Source organism: Oryctolagus cuniculus, chromosome 10 (genome assembly GCF_964237555.1).
Source record: "Oryctolagus cuniculus chromosome 10, mOryCun1.1, whole genome shotgun sequence".
NCBI classification, from domain to species: Eukaryota; Metazoa; Chordata; class Mammalia; order Lagomorpha; family Leporidae; genus Oryctolagus; species Oryctolagus cuniculus.
The window spans coordinates 28,944,108-28,964,907 of NC_091441.1; the positions used below are offsets into that span (position 1 = coordinate 28,944,108).

The window sequence follows — 20,800 nt, forward strand, 5'->3', positions numbered from 1 at the left end:
AGCTTCCAGAAGGAAAGACTTGCCCAGGGGCAGGCCTTGTGGTGCAGTGGGTGAAGCCGCTGCCTGAGCTGCTGGCATCCCACACTGGAGTGCAGGTCAAGTCCCGGCTGCTCAGACTCCTGCCAGCTTCCTGCTGATAAATCTTTGGGGAGAGCAGACCATGGCTCGAGTGCTTGGGCCCCTGCCACCCACGTGGGAGGCCCAAGTGGAGTTCCTGGGCTCCTGGCTTGATCCTAGCCCAATCCTAGCTGTTGGGGGCATTTGGTGAGTGAACCAGGGGATGGAAGATCTCTCTGCATGTCTGTTACTCTGCCTTTCAAATGGAAGGAAATAAGGAAGCATAAAAACAATTTCCCAAGGTTACGCAGCAAGGTCAGATTCCGGAGCTGGGGTGTGGCTCCCCCAGAGGTGTGGGAGAACCATAGGGCTTCATTCCGTCACTTCAATCTGGGAAGGCAGCCCCAGTGCCTGGGGGCTCTGGGAGAAGGAGGCTGGAACCAGGGTGTGGGGGTGTGGGGGTGCGGGGAGGGCTGGGGGTGGGGAAGGGCCCGCGGGTGATGCCCATGGCCCAAACAGTCGCTAGCAGCATGGGCAGAGCACCAGGCAGCAGGCCGACAAAGGACGGGCTTCCTGCCACCTGTCTATGTGCTCCGTTCCCAGGAACCCCCTAGGTTCTGGGTGTCTGGTAAGACTTTGGCCTTGGGCTGTCTTCTCAAGACGCCCTCTCCCAAGGCAGCAACTTACTCTAGTGGCTTCGTCTCCCAGAGGAAGGTGGACGCCTCCAATTCCCCAACCAGAAACCTGGCTTCTCCCGTGCCTTTGCCCCGGTCTTCCGTCTTAATAACGACAAATCCTGGCACGGGCGTTTGGGACAGTGGTCCAGGTGCCTGGCGCCGATCAAGTCCTAGTTCCTGCTGCTGCACACCCTGGGAGGCAGCAGGTGATGGCTCAAGTACTTGGATCCCTGCCTGACCCAGCTCTGCTGCTGTGGGCATTTGGGAGTGAACCAGCAGATGAAAGATATTTCTTTGTCTCTGCTTTTCAAATAAAAAAAGAAAGAAATTAAAAAACACAAAGAACACCCCCCCCCCCAATCCTGACCATCTACCTCCTTCAATCAATAATTACAGTGCAAGGGGCTGGCTTTGCAACACAGCAGGTTCAGCTGCCACCTACAACACCAGCATCTCGTGTGCGTGCAGGTTCGAGTCCCAGCTGCTCCACTTCCAATCCAGCTCCCCACTAATGTGCCTGGGAAAGCAGTGGACGATGGCCTAAATGCTTGGGTTCCTACCACCCTGGGGGAGACCCAGATGGGGTCTCCTGGCTTTGGTCTGGCCCAGGCCTGGCCACTGCGGCCATTCAGGGAGTGAACCAGAGGATGGAAGATCTTTCTTTCTCGGTCTCTCTCTCATTCTGCCTTTCAAATAAAATAAAATAAAATAAAACTTTAAAATATAATAATTTGTGCAAATGTCTCTTACTTTCGTTCCATCTGTTCACGTCCCCTGGTCTGGCTGACTCCAGGCTTTGCCACCCTTCCTTGCTTGCTCTTCCTGCCCTTTAGCATCCGCTCCTCCGGCCGGGGCGTCCTGCTCCCGGCTTGCTTTGTTTCCAGGTTCCCACAGCAGTGCCTTCATCAGCTGCCTCCTCCTTATCCTGCCATACCTCCTCCAGGAAGCCTCCCCCTTTGTAAAACTTCTGCCTTCCAGACAGATAGTGGTGTAAGATTCTGTCTTCCGCACCGAACCTTGGGCTCTGGGCAGCTGGGTCTCAGTCAGGACCCACTGCTCTGATGATTGCTGGCTTGGTGCTGCCCCGAGAGTGAGGGAAGAGGCGGAATTGAGGCGCTGGCATGGGTTAGGAGTGATCGTAGTAAAGAACCGACACTGTCCTGGGCAGTGCTCCAAGCACTTTGCATCGGGGTTGTCCCGTATAATCCTTGCAACCACCCTGTTGTCATCATGCCCATTCTACAGATGGAGAAACCGAGGTTCAAAGAATGTTGCCCAAGATCCCCCAGCTGGCAGTGGTGAGACTTCCTCACCTCCTGCGCTATCTACTCTCTCTGGGCAGGGCTGGGTCAGGGGTGACCAAGTCAGGTGTGTGTTTCCTTTTCAAGATTTATTTATTTGAAAGGCAGAGTCACAGAGAGGCAGAGGGGGAGAGAGAGAGAGAGAGAGAGAGAGGTCTTCCATCCACTGGTTCACTCCCCAAATGGCTGCAATGGCTGGAGCTGCACTGATCCAAAGCCAGGAACCAGGTGCTTCCTCCCGGTCTTCCATGCAGGTACAGGGTTCAAGGACCTGGGCCATCCTCCACTGCCCTCCCGGGCCACAGCAGAGAGCTGGACTGGAAGAGGGGCAACAGGGACAGAATCCGGCGCCCCCACCAGGACTAGAACCCAGGGTGCAGGCGGAGGATTAGCCGGCGCCGCCGCGGTCTCCTGTATGTTTTCTTAAAAATGCTCTAGGGGCCAGCGCTGTGGCATAGTGGTTAAAGTCGCAGCCTGGCTCTTTGGCTTAAGATCAGCCCAGCTCTGGTTGTTGTAGTCATTTGGGGAGCGAACCAACAGATAGACAATCTCTCTCTCTCTCTCTCTCTCTCTCTCTCTCTCTCTCTCTCTCTCCCCCTGCCTCTCCTTCTCTCTCTCTGTAACTCTGATTTTCAACTAAATAAAAAAAATTTTAAAAAGTGCCCTGGTGTGGGAGGACTGAGCTGAGGGGACTGCTAAGCCGCAGAAACAAAGCCTGACACCCATGTGGGTTTGTATTCAGCAGAGGGTGCAAGCCGGCCTGAACCGACCCAGAAAGAGCCTGCAGGTGAGAGTGGCCCTAGAGCACCCCGGACAACCCACGGCACAGGTTGGATTTGCTCCCAGGCCCACCGTTAGGTGGCCGCTTCCTGGCGGGTCTGTCGAGCCCTCGGCCTACGAGAGGAGGTGTTTCTGGGTCTGCACATGGCATTGTCCTGCACCTGACTTCCACAAAGGACATTCATATAGTTCAGTCTATTGGTGTTCAATGTAAGGTGGCTTATTAGGGGGTCTTCACCCATCAGTTGTCCCCAGAGCTGCAGGCACAGGCTAATGGCACTCTTGGGGTAATGTGTTTTGCAGGAAGTGGGGTTGAGAGAGAGCAATTGACAGCGCAGGCTAGCCAATATTGGGGCGAACACTTCCTGTTCATAAGCCAGCAAATCACCGAGCCCCTGCCCGAGGAGAAAGCAAAGACCAGTGGCAGCCGGGGTCGGACGGCTGGGGTGCCCTGGCCCCGGGCACAGGGCAGCGTGGGCCCCTCTTCCTGGTGGCTGGAGCCGCAGGCCCGAGCTGCCAGCTCAGCAGTTTTCCCCAGCCAGGAGCCTGCCCCCCTCCTGAAAATAATGATTTTCTAAAAACGGACTCCCTTCCCTCCCCCAGCTGCAATTAATCTGCTGAACACAAAGTGGCCGCTGGAGGAGGCCCCTGGTGGGTTAGGACCGGCGAGAGCGCTTTGATTAATTCAGGGACGATTTACTGGCTGGGGCTGGGGGCGAGGAGTGGGCAGGGGCGCACTGCTCAGGTGGGGCTGCGGGAGCCACGGAGGCCTGGGGCGTCTTAGGGAATCCCTCACCTGCCTCGGGGGGGGGGACTAGGAGGGGCCGGGGCTCAGCCTCTGGCTCTCTCAGCCTCCCGTGGACAGCAGTGCGTGGCAGGGTTGGGCGAAGGCGAGGATGAAGCCAGGCCTGCCACACTCGTAGGAGTTTTGGAAAAGGAAGGATCCACTTGTTTTGATAAGAAGACAAGTCCAGGGTTAAGCGGTGAAGCCATCGCTTGGAAAGCCTGCATCCCTATCTGAGTGCTGGGGTTCAAGTCCCAGCAGCTGTCTGATAATGCACACCCTGGGAGGCCGCAGGTGATGGCCCAAGTACTTGGGTCCCTGCCACCCACATGAGAGACCCCGATGGAGTTCTGGGCTCCTGGCTTCAGCCCAGCCCAGCTCAGCTGTTGTGGACTTTTGAGGAGTGAACCGGCAGATGGAAGATGCCTTCATCTGTTTCTCTCTCTGCCTTTCAAATAAATGATTACACACACACACACACACACACACAAGAATGCAAGCACATGTGTATTGTGTGTCATGTAGCAGCATGCGAGGGGACCTGAATCAAGAGAAAACACACTTCAAGGCAGCAGTGTGGCTGCTGGTGCTGCTTTGGGCGGAGGTCCTGGAGCCCCCACAGCGTCTCCGTTGGGGCCACTTGGGTGGAAAAGCATGAGATGGGCTCCTCCCCCTCCAATCCCAGGTCTGCTGGCTTGGCACAGAGGCCTTGGGGCCCGCGTGGGCTGTGTAGCCTAGCACTGCACGGAGCCCGAAAGAACATCCAGAGGTTTCAAAGATAACAATATTAAATTAAATATGAAGTTATTAAATGCGACAGGGTCAACACGTGCTCTGACCACACCCTTTTTAGAAGTGGCAAATTTGGAGACAGCAACAACTGACTCAAGTCACCCAGCCACGAGGTGGCCAAGCCACTGGCGGTTCTTCGGCCTGTCCCAGGGATCTTCTGTCTGAAGTCTGGCACTCACTGTTCCTCCCAACACCCATTGCAAACTCCACTTCCACGCAGCCTGCCCAGATCCTGGGAGCCACGAATGGCCTGGGCTGAGACACTGCATTCCCAGGGAAGTGCTCCTCCCTTTTCCCAGCCTCCTTTGCAGTTTGGAGTCATGTGACTAATTCCGGCCAATGAGCTGTGAGTAAAAGTGTCACTTTCAGGCTAAAGCATTAAAGGACTGGTATGGGGGACCTGGGTCTCCCCTTTTTGCCGTGGGGACCTGGAAGATATGGTTTTTTTGTTTTGTTTGTTTTTTCTTTTTAAATCTTTATTTATTATTTGAAAGGCAGAGTTACAGAGAAGCAGAGGCAGAGAGAGAGAAAGATTTTCAATCTGCTGCTTCTCTCCCCAAATGGCTGCAACAGCGGAGGTGCACCAATCCAAAGCCAGGAGCCAGGAGCTTCTTCTGGGTCTCCCATGCAGCTGCAGGGGCCCAAGGACTTGGGCCATCTTCCACTGCTTCCCCAGGCCATAGCAGAGAGCTGGATTGGAAGTGGAGCCGTGGGATCTTGAACCGACACTCAAATGGGATGCTGGCACTGCAGGTGATGGCTTTACCTGCTACACCACAGTGCCGACCCCAAGATACATTTTGAGATGAGGAAGACTAAGGGGGACATGGCCTGGATCCCTGACTGAGCACCCAGGGAGCTGTGGACCCACTGCTGGCTGTGTGAGTGTGGAAGCCTGGAGCTCCCTGGCTGAGAGATGAGTTCTCCCATCCAGATGAAGCCAGGGCCTGCTCCCCGCACTCGGGCCCTTGGCGGAAGTCTCCTCGCCCTCTCCTTTTTGGAGGATGTATCTGGGAGCGCCTTGAGGTCAGGCACCTCTTTTCAAAGCACTCAGCCCAGCTCTGAGCTTGTAGTGGGTGCTCAGGAAACATCTGCTATGATGGGCGCAGAGTGTATCTTCCACTGGTGCCCCGGGGCCGGGTCACCTCTGGGTGCAGAGTCTGCATGTGGCCCAGAGCTGCTGTCCAGTGAAAATCCCCCCTCGCCTCCCCCAGGGCATTCGGTGCGCCTCTGCCCGCTACTCAAGCCCCCATCTGCACGGGAGCAAGCGACAGCCCCAGCCCAGGCCGGTGTCAACTGAGACCCGGCCAAGGCCAGTGCCCTCTGGGCTTCCTCTCTCGGCCAAGGGGAGAGAACGCCTCCGGGCAGGCTCTGGCCCAGCTGAACACATTGGTTGGAGCCATCAGGCAACATGCCCGGCCCCTCTCTGCTGCTGGGCTGCTGGCGCTTCCTCCCGGCACTCTGAACTCTAGACATGGTCTGCACACATCCGACTTCTTACTCGATAGCTGCGTGTTGGCTCGGCTACCGCCAGACTCCCCTAGCCAAGGGCAAACTCAGACAGCAGGGACCTTGCTTGGGTCCCTGTCATATTCCCCGTGTTCAGGACAGAGCCCTCCAGAGCTATTGGGTGAATCAACGCGAAAGGTCTACTTACCTTTCCAATGAAAATACACGCATTCGAGGTCTAGGCCAAGTCCACTTTCCCTAAGGAAAGGGGGTGTGGACTTTACAAAACCTGAGAACACACAGAGCACATTCTTGTAGTTTTCCTCCCAGAGGTGAACAGGAAGCTCTACCTCTTGCGGAGGTGACTGTCACCATGGCAACCTCAATAGCAACAGCCTATGTTTCCTGAGGGCCAAGTGTGTGCCAGGGACCCTGCAAGGTCCCCTGTGCTGTCTTTAAGGTCAGTGCTCTCGTCGTCCAGTTTTGTTTTTTTTTTTTTTTTTTTTGACAGGCAGAGTGGATAGTGAGAGAGGGAGACAGAGAGAAAGGTCTTCCTTTGCCGTTGGTTCACCCCCACAACAGCCGCTGCGGCCCGCGCAGTGCGGCTGGAGCACCACGCTGATCCAAAGCCAGGAGCCAGGTGCTTCTCCTGGTCTCCCAGGCGGGTGCAGGCACCCAAGCACTTAGGCCATCCTCCACTGCACTCCCGGGCCACAGCAGAGAGCTGGCCTGGAAGAGGGGCAACTGGGACAGAATCCGGTGCCCCGACCGGGACTAGAACCCAGGGTGCTGGCGCGACAGGCGGAGGATTAGCCTAGTGGGCCGCGGCACCGGCCTTATTGTCCAGTTTTTAAAAAATTATTTATTTAAGAGGTAGAAAGAGAGAGAGAGAGAGGTCCCATCCTCTGGTCCATTCCTTCCAGATGTTGGTAACGACTAGGACTGGGGCAGCGTTGGGACTGGGGCTGGGAACTCCATCTGGGCCGGCCATGTGTGTGGCAGGAACTCAGCCACTTGAGCCGTCACCACTGCCTCTCAGGGTCTGCGTGATCCGGAAGCTGGAGCTGAGAAGCCAGAACTGGGACTCAGCACTCCAGGGTGAGGGGTGGCCATCCTAACTGCTCTCTCCACCACCACGCTCAACAGCTGTCCTGTAGCCCATTGCACAGGTGTGGACATGGAGGCACAGGGTAGGGCTGCCAGTGAGAGGGTAGGGGGCTGGAGTCCAGGTCTGCCTGATTCCCCAGCCCTCGCTCTGGGCGGTGGAGAGGCCAGCAGATCCGGAGGTGTCGTGTTTGGGGCTTCTGTTCCTTCCCAGTGAGATACAGACCTTTGGAAGCCCAGGTGCCCCCGCCCCCGCCCCCGCAGACTCAGGGCTGTCTCTGTCTGGAGGCTCGTTCTGTGCCATCCCATCAGGGTCTGCGATCTTTGCTGAGCAGGGCACTGTGTCTTCAGCATCAGATATGCTAATGACACGCTTCAGCCAGGGAAATGACAGAGCCCGGAGATAGTCCCGAGGCCCCGCCCCGGGTAATCCCAGAGCAGAAGGGAGGCTGGGAGACAAGGAAGACAGTCAGGCTGCGGCCGGAGGTGGTGGGCTGGCGTGTGATGGTGACGCGGGCGGAGGAGGGACGATTCCGGTTTATTTATGCAGATTTTTCAAAAGTGTAAAGAATACTGAAAAACACAAGACCAAAGGTAAAAATGATCCCTAACCCCTCCATTTACAGCGATGCCCTCCCACAGCCTCCCTAGAGGTAAGCGCCCCGCTTCTCCGTCGGTGGCCTCCGCTTTACGGATGCACAGACCCGTTTTTCATGAATGGAGTCATGTTATACACGTTGGCCCGTAACCTGCTCATGTCACTGAATGATACATCACAGACATCTCATAGCTCATTCATTTTCCTACTTGGCTAGTCCTGGAGCGGAATTGAAAAGATGCTTAGTGTTCATTGAAAAGATATGCCATGGGGCTGGCATTTGGCCTAGCGGGTAGCACACCACGTGGGACGTCCGCGCCCCGTATCAGGGTGCCTGGGTTTGAGCCCTGGCTCTGCCCCCTATTCCAGCTCCTTCTGAATGCGCAGCCCAGGAGGCAGCAGGCGATGGCTCCAGGAGCTGAGCCCCTGCCTTCCACATGGGGGACCTGGATTGAGTTAACTGGCTCTTGGCTTCAGCCTCGCCCAGTTCTAGCTGTTGCAGGCATTTTGGGGGAATGAACCAGCAAGTGAGAAGGCTCTGTCTCTCAAATAAAAATAAATAAATGAGGGGCTGGCGCTACGGTGTTGCCGGTAAAGCCGCTGCCTGCAGTGCCAGCGTCTCATATGGGTGCCAGTTTGAGTCCATTTCCAATCCAGCTCTCTGCTATGGCCTGGGAAAGCAGTGGAGGATGGCCCAAGTCCTTAGGCCCCTGTACCCACATGGGAGACCTGGAGGAAGCACCTGGCTCCTGGCTTCAGATCGGCAAGCTCCAGCCGTTGCAGCCATTTTGGGAGTGAACCAGTGGGTGGAAGACCTCTCTCTCTCTTTGCCTCTGCCTCTCTGTAACTCTACCTTTTAAATAAAATAAATAAATCTTTACAAATAAATAATAAATAGATAAATAAGTAAAAAAAAAAAACTAAAAAGATGTGCTACTGAATGTTGACACTGGGGCTCTCCTGTGATGGAGGGGGGTATAAATTGGCTCAACCGATTCCATAGAACAGTTTGGCAGTGTCTACCGAAGCTAAAGATACTCGGGCTGCATCAGAAATCACATATGTAGATTCTCCAAAAGGCACGCACAAGAACACCCATGGGAGCGCTATTCAGAAGAGCCCCAAGCTGGGAACCACTCAGGGGCCCGTCACAGGTAGAATGGTTGTTGCTACAACGCGCGTCACATAGCTATGAGAAACGAATGGGGCACACCTGTAGGCAACCCCAGGGTGTCGCACAGCTGTCACGTTGTGCTCAGGAAGCCACATGCAAAGAAACCCACACCGCGTGACTCCCTTTGCACACGGTTCAATAGCAGGCGATGTGAATTTCTGGCACCGGACATCAGGGAGGCAGTGGATCCAGCAGGTGCTCCTGGGGCTGTTGAGTTTCTTGATCTAAGAGCTGCTCTCATGGACGGGACAGCTGGGGGAGATGACCGTGAACTTCTCTGCACAGGCACATTGCAGTTACAGACTTTTTTTTTTTTTTCAGGCAGAGTGGACAGTGAGAGAGAGAGAGAGAGAGAGAAAGAGAAAGGTCTTCCTTTGCCATTGGTTCACCCTCCAATGGCTGCCGTGGCCGGCGCGCTGCGGCCGGCGCACTGTGCTGATCCGAAGCCAGGAGCCAGGTGCTTCCTCCCGGTCTCCCATGCAGGTGCAGGGCCCAAGCACTTGGGCCATCCTCCACTGCACTCCCTGACCACAGCAGAGAGCTGGCCTGGGAGAAGGGCAACCAGGACAGAATCCGGCGCCCCGACTGGGACTAGAACCGGGTGTGCCGGCGCCGCTAGGTGGAGGATTAGCCTAGTGAGCCGCGGCACCGGCCAAAGACTATTTTTAAATTCTTATTTATTTATTAAACAATCTACTTGGAAGGCAGAGAGACAGAGGTAGCCAGAGAGAGAGAGAGCGAGAGAGCGTGCTTCCACCTGCTGGTTCACTCCCCCAGATGCCCGTAACCACTGAAGCTGGGCCAGGCTGAAGCTGGGAGCTGAGAATGCCATCTGGGTCCCCTGTGTGCATACCAGGGACCCGGGTACATTTTTCTTTTTAAGATTTATTTACTTATTTGAAGGACAGTGTTACAGAGTGATAGAGAGATATATATCTTCCATCCGCTGGTTAATGGCCACCGCAGCTAGAGCTGGGACAGGCTGAAGCAAGGATCCGTGGGTGACAGGGACCCAAGCACTTGGGCCATCTTCCACTGCTTTCCTAGGAACATTAGCAGGGAGCTGGATAGGAAGTGAAACAGTTGGACTTGAAGGGGCACTCATATTGGAGGTGGTATTGCAAGTAGGGGCTTAATCCATTGTGCAGCTGGGAACCCAAGCATTTGAGCTAGCACCTGCCGCCTCCTGGGTACGCATTAGCAGGGAGTGGATTGGAAGCAGAAGAGCTGGGACTTGAACCAGGCACTTCCGTATGTAATGCAGGCAAACCAAGCAGTGTCTTAACCACCGCACCAAAGTCTGGTTTAGTTTGTTTGTTTAAAAAAAAAAAAAAAAAAAAACAATGACAAACAAGATCACTGGCCGGTGGTATGTCCTCCAGAAGTCAGTCCTCTGTCCTCTGGGTTTGCCCCCTTGCAGTCCTTTTCCAGCTCCTAATGAGCTGTACCAGGACAGTGCCTTCCTTTAGGATGGACCCAGGGAAGCAGAGAGAACCCCAGGACCCTGTGGTCAGTCTCATGGGGGGACTGAGGTGGCATTGCCCCCAGACCCAGTAGGTGAACAACAGGGCGGGGGGCGGGAGAAGGAAAAGTGAGGTTGCTGTTTCCGGACTGCTGGGGGAGCCGACAGAGGGCTTGTGTCTGGGCCCCAACCCGAGTGGGTGGACCTCCTGGGGGGGTCCTCAGTACTATTACAACTGCAACCATACAGACGCTTACTGCCATTGTGAGTGGCAGAAGCTAACTTTTTTTTTTCAGTGCTTGCCTAGTGCTAAGCATTGTGCTACTTGCTTGACAGGTGCCACTCAGCTGAAGCCTTGGTGGTTAACATGCCATTGACACCCCGGAGGCTCAGGGACATGCCTAAGCCCCGCCCACCACGTGCCACCAGCCCCTGCTCAGTTCTGATTATTCAGCTGTTCTGCCACTGAGCCACGGAGCAGCGCCCACAGTGTCTGAGCAGGTGAATAATTGGGTGCTGATCCAAACTAGTAGTCATCGTTCTGTTTATCTTGAGGATGTGTAAAGCAGGTGATTCATTTGTTTTGTTATTTATTTTTCATCTCTTTAACAAGCTACGCTCACTGTTTAGAGACTAAATGAACAGATAATAAAAAGGAAAAAGAATTTCTAAAAACTACCTTCAGTCTCAGCCATCACAGAGAACTGAACATTTGAGCACAAATTAATTTCAGGCTCTTTTTTAAAAAAAAATTAATTATTTTCACTTTATTTAAAAAGGAGAGAGAGAGAGAGCGAGTGAGCATACAAGCTTTCATCCGGATACCTGCCACAGTAAAGGCCCTGGGAACTCCATCCAGGACTTCTGTGTGGATGGCAGGGGCACAGATTCCGCAGCCATCACCTGCTGCCTCCCAGGGTGTGCACCAGCAGGAAGCTGGGTGGAAAGGGGTATAGCTAGAGGAACCGGGACTTGAAGCAGGCGCTGTGATATGGGATATGAGATGTGTCATTGCTGCACCAAATACCTGCTCCAATTTCAGCCTCTTTAAAAATATTTTTTAAGAAAGATTTATTTTTTTTTATTTGAAAGGCAGTGTTACAGAGAAGCAGAGGCAGAGAGAGAAAGAGAAAGAGAAAGAGAGAGAGAGAGAGAGAGAGAGAGTTCCATCTACTGGTTCACTCCCAAGATGGCTGCAACAGCTATGGCTGGGCTGATTTAAAGCCAGGAGCCAGGAGCTTCTTCCAGGTCTCCCACGTGGGTGCAGGGACCCAAGGACTTGGACCATCTTTCACTGCTTTCCCAGGCCATAGCAGAGAACTAGATCGGAAGTGGAGCAGCCGGGACTTGAACCTGTACCCATATGGGATGCCGGCACTGCAGGCAGCAGCTTTACCCGCTATGCCACAGTGCTGGCCCCTATTAAAAGATTTTTATTTATTTAAGCTGAGGGGGAGAGAGAAAGACAGAGACAGACAGAGACAAAGAGACAGACACAGAGAGAGAGCTCTCATAAGCTCATTCACTCCCCCAAAAAGCCTACAGCAGCCAGGGTTGGGCCAGTTGAAGCCTGAGTTGGAAACAGTCCAGGCATCTCATGTGGGTGGCAAGAGCCAATTACCTGAGCCATCACCCCTGCCCCCCAGGGGCTGTGCTGGTGGGAAATCGGAGTGAGCAGCTGGAGCTGCTGTCCCGAGGTGGGACGTGGTGGGGGGGGTCTAACTGCTGGGCCAAGGCTGCTCCCATTTCAGATATTTTTATTCATGCCTAGGTGCCTGCCATGTAGTAAACGCTGGAGGAAGCCTGTTGAGTGACTATCTGAGCTGCTGCGACATGACCACAGGGTTTTCTAGCCTGTCCTCACAGCGGTCCAGTGGGAACCCCGAGTGCTCGGCTACTTCTGATGCTGTGATTTTCACGTGCACTTTTTTTTTTTTTCATGTTTGTAGTTCTTTTGTGGGTTTCTTATCTGTGCCCTTTGCCTATGCCTTCTCTCTCTCTTTTAAAGACTTATTTATTTGAAAGGCAGAGTGAAAAAGAGAAAGAGGGACACACACAGAGAAACCTTCTGTTTTCTGGTTCACTCCCCAAAATGGTCAAAACAGCCAAGTCTGGGCCAGGACAAAGCCAGGAGCCAGGATCTCCGTCCAGGTCTCCCACGTGGGTGACAGGGGCCCAGGTACTGAAGCCACCACCTGCTGCCTCCCAGGGTGCACATTAACAGGAAGCTGGATCAGGAGCAGAACCAGGACTCAAACCCAGGTACTCTGATATGGAAGACAGGCACCCCATGCAGCATCTTAACTGCTATGCCACACACTCACTTGTTTTCTTCTAAAGATTCATTTATTTGAGAGAGAGAGAGAGAGAGAGAGAGAGAGAGAGAGAGAGAGCGCGCGCTCTTCCATCTGCTGGTTCATTCCCCAAACGGCTGCAACAGCAAAGGCTGGGCCAGGCCAAAGCCAGGAATCAAGAACTCCATCTGGGTCTCCCACGTGGGTGCAGGGACCCAAGCCCTTGCTGCTTTCCCAGGTGCATTAGCAGGGAGCTGGACCGGAAGTGGAGCAGCTGGGACTGGAACCTGCACTTGGTTATGGGATGCTGACATTGCCAGTAGCAGATGGCTTAACCTGCTGTGCCACGGTGTCAGCCCCAACCTTTTAAAACATTTTTAAAAAATATTTTATTTATTTATTTGAGAGGTAGAGTTACAGACAGTGAGAGGGAGAGACAGAGAGAAAGGTCTTCCATCCATTGGTTCACTCCCCAGTGGCCACAACGACCATAGCTTTGCCAATCCAAAGCCAGGAGCCAGGTGCTTCTTCCTGGTCTTCAATGTGGGTGCAGGGGCCCAAGGACTTGGGCCATCTTCTACTGCTTTCCCAGGCCACAGCAGAGAGCTGGATTGGAAGAGGAGCAACTGGGACTAGAACCAGCACCCATATGGGATGCTGACACCACAGGTGGAGGATTAACCTACTGCGCCACGGCGCCGGCCCCTTAAAGCATTTTAAAAATTCTATTTATTACATTTATTGGAAAGGGAGAGAGAAAGGCGAGGGAGAGACAGAGAGAGGGAGAGGGAGAGGGACAGAGACTTGATTATCTTTAAATACAATTGACACTGAGGCCGGCACTGTGGCGTAGTGGGTTAAGCTGCCACCTGCTGCAATGGCATCCCACGTGGGCACCAGTTTGAGTCCTGGCTTCTCCTCTTCTGATCTAACTCCCTGTTAATGAGCCTGGGAAAACAGTGGAAGATGGCTGAAGTCCTTGGGCCCCTGCACCCACATGGGAGAACTGGAGGAAGCTCCTGGCTCCTGGCTTTGGACCAGCCCAGCTCCAGCCATTTGGGGAGTGATACTGCAGAGGGAAGACCTCTCTCTCTGTCTTTCTCTCTCTCTGTAACTCTGCTTTTCAAATAAATAAATAAATCTTAAGAAATACTGTCGATGCCATGTTTTCCTTTCTGCCCCTCCTCTCTGCCTCCCATAGCTTCCCCTAAGCAGGACCCAGGACTTCATGCTGGAAAGAAAGGGAAGCTGAACCACGGGCAGCTTCCACTCCAGCTCTGTTGTCTTGAGCGATTCCACCCGGCCCCAGTCCTGCAGAGTGCTGGCTGCAAACTAGACCCTCGCAGCCCTCCTTCAGGACCACCTGCTGTCGCCAGAGCTTTCCCCTTGAGGATTCACTTCCTGCTAGTTGGTGCCTCAACCCACATGGAGACCCCCGACAAAGGGAGCGTCCATGCTGTTGCTTTCTCCATGGCTGTGTCCCAGTATGTGACGGGATCCTGAACACCGAGTCCAGCGCCTGCACATCCACCTGCCCCAAAGCGTTCATCCTCCTTCCTGCCCTCCCCCGCTGTGGTTTTCCCTGGGCTGGAAATGTCACATTATCCAGCGGGGTTTGTTCCCCTGCTCCTGCCCCCACTTGGCCACTTCTGACGTCAGCAATCCCCAGGCCTCCTGCCGTCCCCTGGGCACCCATGCTGCTCCCCCGCTGACCCGCACTCCTGGGTATGGCAGAGGATGCTGGGCCATACTCAGCTCCGAGTTATTTTGCATGGAAAAAAAAAAAAAAAAAAAAAAAAAGGCGTGTTCACATGTCCACACCACGGCACTGGCCCCCGGCCCAGCATGCATTGCTCCCGCTCTGATGAAATCTGTCTCCACTATCAATGTCCGTCTCGAATGTCTGTTCCTCTTAGGAGCTTCTCATCTCTCCTGTTGGGATGTATCACGCCCTGTGGCAGCTTCGGTGACACTTGCTGCTAATGGCGTCCTTGCCTGCCGTGGGAAAGCCGGGAGAGGAGTTGGGTGAGTCGGCCCAGATCCTGCCACCAACAAAACTGGCCCAGTGACAGCCGGGGCTGTCACCGTGTGGCTTGGACAAGCCACCCCTGTTCTCTGGGCCGCGGTGACCTCCTGTGCCACGGCTCGTCCCTCTACATCCTCCTCCTGGAAGAGAATTTGACTTCGCGCAACACCTGCTGTGTGCCAGTCTCTAGGCTAAGAATCTTACCTAAATAATACAATTGCACACCAAGCCCAAAGAGGCATTTGTGGGCACCAGGGCGGCCCAGGCCAGGATTTGGAGGAGGGGACTTTGTTCAGGTTGATGTGCTGTCGTCTGCCTGCTCCCCACCTCAGTTGGAGAGTTCTCCTGCCCCTGATCTTGCTGAGAGGACAGAGAGCGAGATACCCGCTTTCCTGGCTTCCCTGGGGAGCCCGGGACTGCCCGACCGCCTCCACTCTGGTGCTGGGGTCAGGAACTGGAGAGCAGCGAGGCAGCAGATGGACCATTCCAGCGGTGGGCAGCGGCCACATCCTGTGTCTGGGGGGACAGCCGGGACCGCGGAGCCACCCGCAGGGTGTCTGGTGTCCAGTGCTGATGTCAGCGGGGCAGAGGAGAGTGAGCCGGGGCTCCGCGGCGGAGCCAGCGTGGTTCTCAGGGGCCCAGGGCGGGGGTGTGGTTTTGGCAGCCACGCTCGCCGTGGAGCAGTTCCCCGGCCTGCTGTTGATTCTGTGGCCCATCCAGGACTCCCTCATGACTATCCTTTTATGCTTAACTCAGCCAGAATAATTCTCTGTTGTTGGCAACAAGAAGGACAGACCCCTAGACAGAGACTCGGAGGGGCAGCGTGGGGGCAGAGAGTGGCAAAGCCGTGCCCACGGGGACAGGAGGGCTCGGAATGCTCTGTGCCTTCCAATGGTGTTGATGACCATGGGGTCCCCTGTGACCTGGGGCGGGGGGCGGCAGCCAAGGGCTCAGTAGGCAGAGACCACTCAGCAGGTGAAGTTTTGGGAGGCCCTGGGCGTCTCTCCATTGTGCAGTTTTCAAAAAGGGGCCTGCTGTCTGAACATCAGGGGACAGGCAGCCCCGGCTGTCACCGGGCCGCAGTGAAGTCACCGTGCGGCTTAGACAAGCCGCCCCCGTTCTCTGGGCTGCGGTGACCTCACCAGGAGCCCTGGGTCGTGGGCAGGGGAGCTGGGAGCCCCTCCCAGCACTTGTGCCACTGGCCAGAGCCCCGAAGCCTGCAGGCCCTGTCTCAGAGCTGGGCACCCAGAACGCGTGGGCTGCAGAACAGTGCTGTGTGGAAGACAGGGTGGTGGCGGGGGCTCTGGAACCTTCCTTCTCCTTGGGTCCTGGGCCACGCTGGCAGATCTTTTCCTGGGAACTCCAGAGCTGCCGATCCTGGGTCCCGGAGGAGGAGGAGGAGGAAGGGGAGGAGGCGCAGGGGACAGGGGGGACTGGGAAGGGGGGGCAGCAGCAGCCCGTGGCCCCGAGGCAGCCTGGCGGGCGCTTTCTGGGAAGCCACCACCCCCGGAACCGGGCCCTGCGCAGCCTGGGCGAGGAGGCCTCCTCCAGCCGCTTCCCTTGAACTGGAGCCAGGCGGTCCGCACACATTACTCACTGGCGGGGCGGCCCTGGCCAGCGGCCAAGGCAAACAGGCCTCCAGCCTGCCTGGGGGCTGCTGGCCGGGCCTGGGAGGGGAGGGCGGCACCGCATCACGCCCGCCCACCTGCGTCCTCCCCTGCCCTGCCCCCGGCCTGGCCCGAGGGTCAGGCTTCGGTCCGGCCTCCCCCAGGGTGGGTCCTGGCAGTCCCTGTGGGACTGGCACGGCCGAGGCCTCTCTCCTGCCAGGCCTCCCTTGCTGTCAAGGGAGAGCGAGGCCGTGACTGCAACCCACGTGGCCCACGCGGTGGCTTTCTCCCTTGCGCGCTGCAGACCGGCCCCTGGGACAGAAGAGGAGCTGGAGCTCCTGCCTTCCCTTCTGCGTCTCCGCGGTGTCTGTCGGGAATGGGATGTCCATCAGGACTGCACATTAAGAGGAGTGCAGGAAAGCAGCAGACCACACAGGCTAGGAAGGCTTCCTGGGAGAGGGGGCCTGGTAGGGTCTTGAAAGATGATTCTGCCAGCCCTGAGAGAGGAAGAGAGTGGGAATGTAGAGGGAGGTGCATCTTAGGGGGTGATGGGGCTGAAGGGGTCTAGCTAGGGGACAGGCAGGGGACATAGCTGGGGGGGAGGGTGAAGTCTGGTATGGTGGCGCTGGGCAGGTCCGGCCAGCCTTAGTGCAGAACTCCCCTCCATGCATCCAGATTCCACCCACCATCCACCATCCACCCTCACATCCATCCACCCACCCTCACATCCACCCACCCTCCACCATCCACCGTCCATCTTCACATCCATCCACCATCCACCATCCACCCTCACATCCACCCACCCTCCACTATCCACCCACCCTCCACCATCCACCATCCACCCTCAACATCCATCCATCCATCCATCCATGACCTGAGCAACCCCTAGGAGCCAATTCTGTACTACCTATCCTCAGATTCTTTGGCAAACAGGCCTGGCTCAATATGTATTTATTTTTAAAAAAGATTTTTATTTATTTATTTGCAAGGCAGAGTGACACAGTGAGACAGAGAGGAGAAATATCTCACTTGCTGATTCACTTCCCAGTTGCCCACAACAGCTGGAGCTGGACCAGACTGAAGCCAGAAGAGAGAGATTCCTTCCAGGTCTGCCACTTGGGCCATCTTCTGCTGCCTTCTCAGGCAAATTAGCAGAGAGCTGGATTGCAAGTGGAGCAACTGGGACTCTAACTGCACCCATATGGGATGCCAGCGTTGCAAGTGCCAGTTTATCGGGCCCTGCCACAGCAGCGACTCCTGTTTGTTTAAATGCATTCAAATGAAGAAGTGATGATAAGGGGCCAGAACTGTGGTGCGGTGGGTCAAGCTGCTGCCTATGACACTGATATCCCATATGAGCACCAGTTCAAGACTTGGCTGCTCCACTTCTGAGCCAGCTCCCTGCTAAGGCACCCAGGAAAGCAGCAGAAGATGGCCCAAGTGCTTGGGTCCCTGTATCCATGTAAGAGACCCAGGTGGAGTTCCAGGCTCCTGGCTTTGGCACAGGCCTGGTTGTTGTGGCCATCTGGGGCGTGAACCAGCAGATGGAAGATCTCTCTTTCTCTCTCTGACTCTCCCTCTCTCTATAACTTAGCCTTTCAAATAATCTTTTTTTCCCCCAAAGGTTTATTTATTTGAAAGAGTTATGCAAAGGAGAGGCAGAAGCAAAGAGAGAGAGAAAGAAAGAGTGAGAGAGGTCTTCCATCTGCTGTTTCACTTCCCAAATGGCCACAGCGGCCAGGGCTGGGCCAGACTGAAGCTTGGAGCCAGGAGCTTCTTACGGGTCTCCCACGTGGGTGCAGGAGTCCAAGGACTTGGGCCATCTTCTACTGCATTCCCAGGTGCATTAGCAGGGAGCTGGATTGGAAGTGGAGCAGCCCGGACTGGAACCGGCACCCATGTGGGATGCTGGCACTGTAGGTGGCAGCTTTACCTGCTATGCCACAGCACCACAGCCATGGGTTCCCAGATAAATAATTTTAAAAACAAACAAAAAAAGAGAAGTGATGATGAGAAGACCCGAGTTCGCCCTCGAGGAGCTCATTGTGGAACAAGAACATATAAAATTCAAATTATTCTAAGTGCTATAAAGGAAGAGAGGAGAGTTCCAGGGACAATATGGAGATGCAGATTATGGGCACCTAGACTGCTGTGTGACCCTGAGCTTGGCTTCTCCCAAACTCAGTTTCTGCATTTATAAAATGGGAAAATAATAATGTCTATCTTACAGGGTCACCCATTAGTACTTTTGTAATTATCAAAATCAAAAAATGTAGATATTGACACAACTCTCAAATTCACCATCTATATTTATTTTCAATTGTTCAAACAGTATATTTAAATTATTTTACATTCCACAGTCTGATAACATGTGAATTCCATGTGTGAAGATCCAATCAGGTTGGTTGGCATTTAATGTCTGCCTCTTAACAGCTTTGAGATGTGGTTCACAACCATGCAATGTGCCCACTTAGTTTGCAGTTCGATGTTTTTTTGTTTTAATTTAATTTTATTTATTTGACAGATAGAGTTAGACAGTGAGAGAGACAGACAGAGAAAGGTCTTCCTTCCATTAGTTCACTCCCCAAATGGCCGCCACGGCCAGCGCTGCGCAGATCTAAAGCCAGGAGCCAGGTGCTTCCTCCTGGTCTCCCATGCAGGGTGCAGGGGCCCAAGCACTTGGGCCATCCTCCACTGCCTTCCTGGGCCACAGCAGAGAGCTGGCCTGGAAGAGGAGCAGCCGAGACTAGAACCTGGTACCCATATGGGATGCCAGTGCCGCAGGCAGAGGATTAACCAAGTGAACCATGATGCCGGCCCCAGTTCAATGTGTGTTGTTTTTTTTTTTTTTTTTTTGACAGGCATAGTTAGACAGTGGGAGAGAGAGAGACAGAGAGAAAGGTCTTCCTTCCATTAGTTCACTCCCCAAATGGCTACTACGGCCAGCGTGCTGCACTGATCTGAAGCCAAGAGCCAGGGGGCTTCTCCTGGTCTCCCATGTGGGTGCAGGGCCCAAGCACTTGGGCCATCCTCCACTGCGTTCCCGGGCCACAGCAGAGAGCTGGACTGGAAGAGGAGCAACTGGGACAGAATCCGGCGCCCCGACCAGGACTAGAACCCGGGGTGCCGGTGCTGCAGGTGGAGGATTAGCCTATTGAGCCGTGGCACCGGCCATAAAACATAGCCACAGATACAAGCGACTGTCACCACTGTCAGCATCTGTATGTTGTTGTCACCCCAAGGGAAGTCTGCCTCCTCCACACCATCCCACGGCCATGTATAGATTCCCTTATTCCAGATAATTCCTGCAAATCGAATCATAATAGGCATAAGGCAGCTTACGCCTTTCACTTCACATTGTGTTTTTAAAGTTCATCCATGTTGGGACCAGCATTGTGGGTAGAAATCTGCAATGTCGGCATCCCATATGAGTGCCGGTTCAAGTCCCAGCTGCCCCACTTCCAATCCAGCTCCCTGCTGATGGCCTGGGAAAACCAGCAGAAGATGGCCCAAGTGTTTGGGCCCCTGCACCCACATAGGAGACTCAAAGGAAGCTCTTGGATCCTGATTTCGGCCTGGTCCAGCCTTCACTGTTGTGGCCATTTGGGGAGTGAAGCAGCAGATGGAGGATCTCTCTCTCTCTCTCTCTCTCTGTCTGTCTCTCTCTCTTTCTGTAACTCCAACTTTCAAATAAATAAATCTTAAAAAAAATTCATCCATGTTGTAGAGTGTATCAATTTTTTTTAAAATAAAAGCAGCGTGATCAGGATGAGTATGTTAATTTCAAGTTTGAGTGCCTAAGGATTTGAAGATTCCCTTTCTGACACCTGCAAGACTTGGGAGTCCATCTGTCTGCACCTGTGCCTTCCTCAGGCCACTGACTTCAGCCTGGAGCTCAGCAGAAACCCAGCTTAGCTCCCCTCAAGTCACACCCTGGGCTCCAAGGCACTGGAGCTGAAGCAAACGAAACCAGTGCTGCACCCCGCGTCTGTTCCCACCGAGATGCCATTCCTAGAAAGAAAGATTTGCCAGTCTCAGAGGCAAGCCATCAGCCGAACGAGATCCCACGTAAGTCACCCTGTAGAGCGCATCACCTCCATTCCTCCCTTCCTCTCTTCCCCGGCACACTTGGTAAACTGTCCTTTTGTAGAGCAGTTTTGGGTTCACAGCGAGATTGAGGGGAAGGTGCAGGTTCCCCACACGTTCCTCGCCTTCTTCCCCTGCGGCCTCTCCTGCCACCCACACCCCACCTGAGTGCGGGACCCTTGTCGCAGTGGGCGACGCTGACGCATCACTGTCACCCACGGGTCACCGTTTGTGCCAGGCTGAGCACATGTGCCATCGTGAGGACGTGTGGCAGTGGGAAGCCCCATTAGTCAGCGGCTGGGCGTTTGGGCGCTCTCTGCCTCTGTCTGTTACGAGCAGCGCTGCTGCAAACGTTCCTCCCGAGCTCCTGTGTGCGTGCATGTGTCCATGTCTCTTGGGGACATACCCGGGAGTGCAGCGGTCAGGTTTAACCTCTGGAAGTACTGCCAGACTGTTTTCCGACGTGACCGCGCCAGCAGCACGTGACGTTCGGGTTTCTCCACGTCCTTGCCAACACTTGCTGTTATCTGGCTTTTTGAATCTGGCTGTCTGGTGGGCCTGAAGTAGTAACTCATTGTCGCTTTGATTGGCATTTCCTGATGACTCACG

General features: G+C 54.7%; 1 non-coding gene across 1 annotated transcript; it reads right to left on the reverse strand.

The window, feature by feature from the left end:
* Positions 1-20,119: 20,119 nt before the first annotated feature.
* On the reverse strand, positions 20,120-20,189 carry LOC127492545 (small nucleolar RNA SNORD30). The gene has a single exon (XR_007922055.2). It is a non-coding gene; the product is annotated as a small nucleolar RNA SNORD30 (small nucleolar RNA).
* Between the last annotated feature and the right edge of the window lie 611 nt (positions 20,190-20,800).